The sequence below is a fragment of the Penaeus chinensis genome, chromosome 3 (assembly GCF_019202785.1).
Source record: "Penaeus chinensis breed Huanghai No. 1 chromosome 3, ASM1920278v2, whole genome shotgun sequence".
NCBI lineage: Eukaryota > Metazoa > Arthropoda > Malacostraca > Decapoda > Penaeidae > Penaeus > Penaeus chinensis.
This window is the reverse complement of record NC_061821.1, coordinates 4,661,208-4,668,707: the sequence shown is the minus strand read 5'-3', so window position 1 is coordinate 4,668,707 and position 7,500 is coordinate 4,661,208. Positions and strand designations below refer to the sequence as shown.

The following is a 7,500-nucleotide window of genomic DNA, read 5'->3' as shown; positions in this document are numbered from 1 at the left end:
TCACTCTTACTCTCACTTCTTTTACCTAAATTAATTACACCATCACTAAACCTATATTCAAAAATAAACGACTTACAGCCTCCCAAACCTCCAGAATAATGAAACACGCATTTACAAGCACACCATTCTCTGCCTTGAGTGGGATAGTGTAAATTATTCCCTGCAGGAGGTCTGGCTGAGGCGTCTCGGCACGTGGGCAGGTTTATATCCTTACGATGTGTTAGCGCTTTTTTCTCGCTGTTTTTGCGCTGAATGTTAGCGGTCTTAGGGGTTTTTTTTACTGTTGTTTTATTTCAGTGTGGTGACTGAATAAGGTAAATTAGAACATTGTTTATATTTGGGAATTTATGACAAAGGTAGTTTTTATATTTGTGTGATAAGGTCATCTAAGTTTGCATTTTGATCTGATTTCCTGGTGTTTATCTCTGCCCGCCCAATTCTCGCCACTCCTCGCCACTCCTCGCCCTTCCCTCCTCCCTCCTCTCCTCTCTCTCTCTCTCCTCTCTCTCTCTCTCTCTCTCTTCTCTCTCTCTCCTCTCTCTCTCTCTCTCCTCTCTCTCCTCTCTCTCTCTCGCTCGCTCTCTTCTCTCTCCTCTCTCTCTCTCTCTCTCTCTCTCTCTCTCTCTCTCTCTCTCTCTCTCTCTCTCTCTCTCTCACTTTCTCTCTCTCTCTCTCTCTCTCTCTCTCTCTCTCTCTCTCTCTCTCTCTCTCTCTCTCTCTCTCTCTCTCTCTCTCTCTCTCTCTCTCTTCTTTTCTTAAAGGCAATTCTTATTCAGCAAAGCACCGGCGTCCTTGTACTAAGGGTATTAAGCAATATTTTGCAATAACTTTAGTTTATCATAGTGAAGATTAATGCATATCAGTTTGAAGGTTATTGGAAAATGCATGAGCTATGTAAATATTAGTGATAAAGACTCTCTATCTCTATCTATCTAGCTATCTCTATCTATATATCTATCTATCCATCTCTATCTATCTATCTCTATCTCTATATCCCTATATCTATCTCTATCCCTCTATCTCTATCTCTCTCTCTATCTGTCTTCTTCTCTCTTCTTCTTCACCCTCACTTACGAAAGTAAACTATCTGTCACCTCTTACTGCCTGCTCTCTTTCTCTCTTCCTCTTTATCCCTCTCCTTCCCTTCCCCCATCTCTTTCTCCCTCTCCTTCTCTTCTCCATCTCTTTCTCCCTCTCCTTCCCTTCCCCATCTCTTTCTCCCTCTCCTTCTCTTCCCCATCTCTTTCTCCTTCTCCTTTCTCTCTTCCTCTTTCTCCCTCTCCTTCTTTTCCCCATCTTTTCATGTCACTCTGAACGTGCAAGTCACGTGATCCAGCCAACCCAGAGCACACAGCACTCAAACACAACATGATACTCTGCCAACGTGTCCTCTCTCTGGCAAAGTAAAATTACCGTCAGGTGTTTTGGCGCCTTGGTGAAATAATGTTTGTGTCTGTGTCTGCGTGTCTGTGTCTGTGTATGTCTGCGTGTCTGTGCGTATCTGTGTCTGCGTGTCTGTGTCTGCGTATCTGTATCTGCGTGTCTGTGTCTGCATGTCTGTGTCTGTGTGTCTGTGTCTGCGTGTCTGTGTCTGTGTCTGCGTGTCTGTGTCTGTGTCTGCATGTCTGTGTCTGTGTGTCTGTGTCTGTGTGTCTGTGTCTGTGTCTGCATGTCTGTGTCTGTGTCTGTGTGTCTGTGTCTGCATGTCTGTGTCTGTGTCTGTGTCTGTGTGTCTGTGTCTGCATGTCTGTGTCTGTGTCTGTGTCTGCGTGTCTGTGTCTGCATGTCTGTGTCTGTGTCTGCGTGTCTGTGTCTGTGTCTGTGTGTCTGTGTCTGCATGTCTGTGTCTGTGTCTGTGTCTGCGTGTCTGTGTCTGTGTCTGTGTCTGTGTCTGTGTCTGTGTCTGCGTGTCTGTGTCTGTGTCTGTGTCTGTGTCTGTGTCTGTGTCTGCATGTCTGTGTCTGTGTCTGTGTCTGCATGTCTGTGTCTGTGTCTGCATGTCTGTGTCTGTGTCTGCGTATCTGTATCTGCGTGTCTGTGTCTGCGTGTCTGTGTCTGCGTATCTGTATCTGCGTGTCTGTGTCTGCGTGTCTGTGTCTGTGTCTGTGTCTGCATGTCTGTGTCTGTGTCTGTGTCTGCATGTCTGTGTCTGTGTCTGCATGTCTGTGTCTGTGTCTGCATGTCTGTGTCTGTGTCTGCGTGTCTGTGTCTGCGTGTCTGTGTCTGCGTGTCTGTGTCTGTGTCTGCATGTCTGTGTCTGTGTCTGCGTGTCTGTGTCTGCATGTCTGTGTCTGTGTCTGCATGTCTGTGTCTGTGTCTGCATGTCTGTGTCTGTGTCTGCGTGTCTGTGTCTGTGTCTGCATGTCTGTGTCTGTGTCTGCATGTCTGTGTCTGTGTCTGTGTCTGCATGTCTGTGTCTGTGTCTGCGTGTCTGTGTCTGCGTATCTGTATCTGCGTGTCTGTGTCTGCGTGTCTGTGTCTGTGTCTGTGTCTGTGTCTGTGTCTGTGTCTGTGTCTGTGTCTGTGTCTGTGTCTGCATGTCTGTGTCTGTGTCTGTGTCTGTGTCTGCGTGTCTGTGTCTGTGTCTGTGTCTGCATGTCTGTGTCTGTGTCTGCGTGTCTGTGTCTGCGTGTCTGTGTCTGTGTGTCTGTGTTTGCATGTGTGCTTTAGGTATGTATGTACGTGTGTTTGTGTGTGTGTGTGTTGTGTGTGTTGTGTGTGTTGTGTGTGTTGTGTGTGTTGTGTGTGTTGTGTGTGTGTGTGTGTGTTTCTATCTCGGCCTGTCTCTGTGTGATTTTTGCTTTCAGTTTCTCATTCTTTCTCTCATTCTCATTCTCATTATCTCTCTCTCTCTCTTCTTTTCTTAAAGGCAATTCTTATTCAGCAAGCACCGGGTCCCGTGGACTAAGGGTATTAAGCAATATTTTGCAATAACTTTAGTTTATCATAGTGAAGATTAATGCATATCAGTTTGAAGGTTATTGGAAAATGCATGAGCTATGTAAATATTAGTGATAAAGACTCTCTATCTCTATCTCTCTCTCTCTCTTCTTTTCTTAAAGGCAATTCTTATTCAGCAAGCACCGGGTCCCGTGGACTAAGGGTATTAAGCAATATTTTGCAATAACTTTAGTTTATCATAGTGAAGATTAATGCATATCAGTTTGAAGGTTATTGGAAAATGCATGAGCTATGTAAATATTAGTGATAAAGACTCTCTATCTCTATCTCTCTCTCTCTCTTCTCTCTTCCTCTTTCTCCCTCTCCTTCCCTTCACCCACACCTTACCCCCCCCCTCCCCTCTACCCACACCTTGCCCCCCCTCCCTCCACCCACACCTTGCCCCCCCTCCCTCCACCCACACCTTGCCCCCCCTCCCTCCACCCACACCTTGCCCCCCCTCCCTCCACCCACACCTTGCCCCCCCTCCCTCCACCCACACCTTACCCCCCCCCTCCCCTCTACCCTTTCTCCTGCCCCACCCCCCCTCCACCCACACCTTGCCCCCCCTCCCCTCCACCTACACCTTGCCTTGCCCCCCCCTCCCCTCCACCCACACCTTACCCACCCTCCCTTCACCCACACCTTACCCCCCCCCTCCCCTCTACCCTTTCTCCTGCCCCACCCTCCCTCCACCCACACCTTGCCCCCCCCCTCCCCTCTACCCACACCTTGCCCCCCTCCCCCCCTCCTCTCTCCATTTACCCGGCGCGACATCCAGCTCTGCCCGCCTTGAAGTTTTGGTGTTGTCAGAGAACTCGCCTCAAGGATCGTTCCAAAGGGGGAAATTCCCTTGGGCACCTCTCATAATGTCAACAAATGTAAAAACACACATACGAGTACACACACATAGATATATACACACATACGAACACACACAAACACATATACACATGCACACACAGAGATTAGTTTCCTGGTACAAAGCATTCGATTTTTTCCTTCTTTTTTTTTTTTTTTTTTTATATCTCTCTGTCTCTTGTCCTGTGGTTCAGTTATCCTTGTTATTTTTTTCCTTTTAATTCATACAAAGCATTTATCCTTTTTTTCTCTTATTCTTCTACCAATCTTTCTTTCTTTCTCTCCCTTGTCCTTCATTCGTCTGCCGAGTTTACAACCTCACTTTTTTAACTTAAATCTATGTCTTTTATCTCCAAACGTCCCACAAAAAAAAAAAACGAAAAAAAATCTAAAAAAAAAAAAACGAAAAAAAAAGGAATTCTTTGCGTGTTAGAACTCCTATTTAAAAACAATGACGTGTGGAAAGCAATTTGGTGGCGACAGTGTTTGTGGAGTGAAGGAGGGGAAGGCGGTGGCAGCGGCGTCCTTACGAAGGATATTACGTAACAGACGCACTTCTTGAGTACAGATTTCTCCGTTTCGTAGCGGTGCGTTTAAAGTTTGTGTTTGCTCGTTTTCGTTTCTGTTTTTTTATTGTGTGTGTGTAGTGGTGGTAGTGGGGGGGGGGGGATATGTGTGTATGTGTGTGTGTGTGTGTGTGTGTGTGTGTGTGTGTGTGTGTGTGTGTGTGTGTGTGTGTGTGTGTGTGTGTGTGTGTGTGTGTGTGTGTGTTTCTATCTCGACCTGTCTCTGTGTGATTTTTGCTTTCAGTTTCTCATTCTTTCTCTCATTCTCATTCTCATTATCTCTCTCTCTCTCTCTCTCTCTCTCTCTCTCTCTCTCTCTCTCTCTCTCTCTCTCTCTCTCTCTCTCTCTCTCGCTCATTCACTCTCACTCTCACTTTTATCGTCACTCTTACTCTCACTCTCTTTTACCTAAATTAATTACACCATCACTAAAACCTATATTCAAAAATAACGACTTACAGCTCCCAAACCTCCAGAAATAATGAAACACGCATTTACAAGCACACCATTCTCTGCCTTGAGTGGGATAGTGTAAATTATTCCCTGCAGGAGGTCTGGCTGAGGCGTCTCGGCACGTGGGCAGGTTTATATACCTTACGATGTGTTAGCGCTTTTTTCTCGCTGTTTTTGCGCTGAATGTTAGCGGTCTTGGGTTTTTTTTTTTACTGTTGTTTTATTTCAGTGTGGTGACTGAATAAAGGGAAAATAGAACATTGTTTATATTTTGGGAATTTATGACAAAGGTAGTTTTTATATTTGTGTGATAATGTGATTTGAAATGCACGGTTTCGCTAATCGTAATATCGAATGCCAACACAGTAAAAAAAAAAAAAAAAAAAAAAAAAAAAAAAACAGTATGAATAAATGATTCATCAATATCTTTTTTCTAACGCCATGCACGGATTCATGCACGATGTCTATTTTACAACCTATTAAAAGGTCACAAGTTCGGGATCATGAAACTGTAACATTACTAATAAGGTTAGAATTTGTGATAAAATGTAGCAATACTTTTAAGCGTAAAGATATTTGTAATATATATCACTCCACAAATATCTAACGGATTGTGTATTTATAAAAACTAGAATCACAATTAGCTTTTTCTCTCTCTCTCTCTCTCTCTCTCTCTCTCTCTCTCTCTCTCTCTCTCTCTCTCTCTCTCTCTCTCTCTCTCTTTCTCTTCTTTTCTTACTCAGTTCTTAATTCCGTTTAGAAGACTCATCGCCGTCGATATATCAACAATGTTCTATTTCTTAATTTAGCCTTTTCTCTGCCATTCTCATTCTTTTCAGATAAATCACAGACCAATTAATTGCTTCCTCCATGCTAAACCTTTTTTTTTTTGGCGTTTTAAAGTGAGATCATGAAGCATTTCCTTTCAAGTTCTGGTAGCCTCTTGCCCCCTCCCCCCCCCTCCCTTCTTCTCCTCTCCTTCCCGTGCCCGATACCCCCACCCCCCTCCTTCTGGCTCCGTCTAGAACCCCATCCCCCCCACCCTCTCTGGCATTATCTAGAAGTCCTCTCCCTCCCTCTCTCTCTCCCCCTTTCCTCTACCCCCTCCCTCTCCCTCTCCCTCTCCCTGTCTCCCTCCCCCCTCCTGCTCCCTCTGGCACCATCTCCCTCTCCCCCAACCCCTCGTTCTGGCACTAGTCTTGGTCTCCCTATTCTTCCTTCTCCCCCCCCCCTCCCCCTTGGCACTATCTAGGCCTTGCACTCCTTCCTCCTCCTTCTCCTTCTCCTTCTCCTCCTCCTTCTCCGTATCCTACTCCTTCTCCTCCTCCTTCTCCTCCTCCTCCTCCTCCTCCTTCTCCTACTCCTTCTCCCTCTCCTCCTCCTTTCCTTTCTTCTCCGTTTCCTCCTCTTCCTCCTTTTCCTCCTCCTGGCACTTTCTCGAACGTTCCTATTGGCTGAGTTTGGCATCCTGTCTGCGTTGGTCATCGTGAAACAAGCCAGCAAGCAAAGGGGGGGCGGGGGCGGCGGAGAGGGGGAGAGGGGGAGATGGAGATGGAGAGGGGAGGGGTGGTGGAGGGGGAGAGGGAGGTGGAGGGGGAGAGGGAGGTGGAGGGGGAGAGGGAGGTGGATGGGGAGAGGGAGGTGGAGAGGGGAAGGGTGGTGGCGGTGGAGGGGGAGAGGGGAGGGGTGGTGGAGGAGAAGAGGGAGAGGGGGAGGGGGGGAAAAGGAGAAGATGGATGTGGAGAGGGGAGGGAAGGACAAGGAGGAGAGGGAGGTGGGGAGGGGGAGGGGGAGGGGGAAGGGGAGAGGGAGAAGAAGGAGAAGAGGGTAGTAGAGGGGAGAAGGGGAGGAGGAGGAGGAGGAGGAGGAGGAGGAGGAGGAGGAGGAGGAGGAGGAGGAGGAGGAGGAGGAGGAGGAGGAGGAGGAGGAGGAGGAGAAGAGGGAGGGGGAGAGGGGGAGGGGAAGAAGGAAGAGGAGGGGGAGGAAGGGGACATTTGTGTGCAAGAGTGAGGCAAGGAGGACGGAATAGTAGGGTAATCGAGTGAAGAGTTCGTGTGTGGGGGGGAGGGGGGGGGTAACGGTGCGTCTAGGAGAAGAGCGTGGCGTGGGTGGGTGTGGGTGTGTAGGAATGCATTCTTGCATACATATATGCAAAATATACACACACATACGTATAATATAAAAATATACATACGCTCACACACACATAATATAAGCACACACGCACAAACACACACACACACACACACACACACACACACACACACACACACACACACACACACACACACACACACACACACACACACACACACATACGCACACACATACACACACATATGTGTATATACACACATATAGAGACTATATAGAGATAACGAGATAAAAATAGATTGAACCGAAAGATAGGCCCTTTTGGAAAATTCTTCAAAAGTAAGTTTTCTCACCCGATCTAGCATAGTAACTAACACAACACAATCTAACCAACGTTAACTTAGATATCTATTCATCATATCTATTCATCATATCTATTCATCATAGCCTCTATAGACAGAGATTACGTCACTTGACACACCTCGAGAGAAAAATAATACAGTTAGAAAACAAAGATATGAATAAGGTAATGGATGAATGAATATAGTTATAGTAGATGGAACTCGAATTCAGAATGTAGAGTAAA

General features: G+C 46.5%; 1 protein-coding gene across 1 annotated transcript in view; it reads right to left on the bottom strand.

Annotated features, from left to right (window-relative positions):
- The window catches only part of LOC125038917, a 58,476-nt gene that overhangs the window by 49,669 nt on the left and 1,307 nt on the right, over nucleotides 1–7,500 (bottom strand). The gene's annotated exons all lie outside the window — the stretch shown is intronic.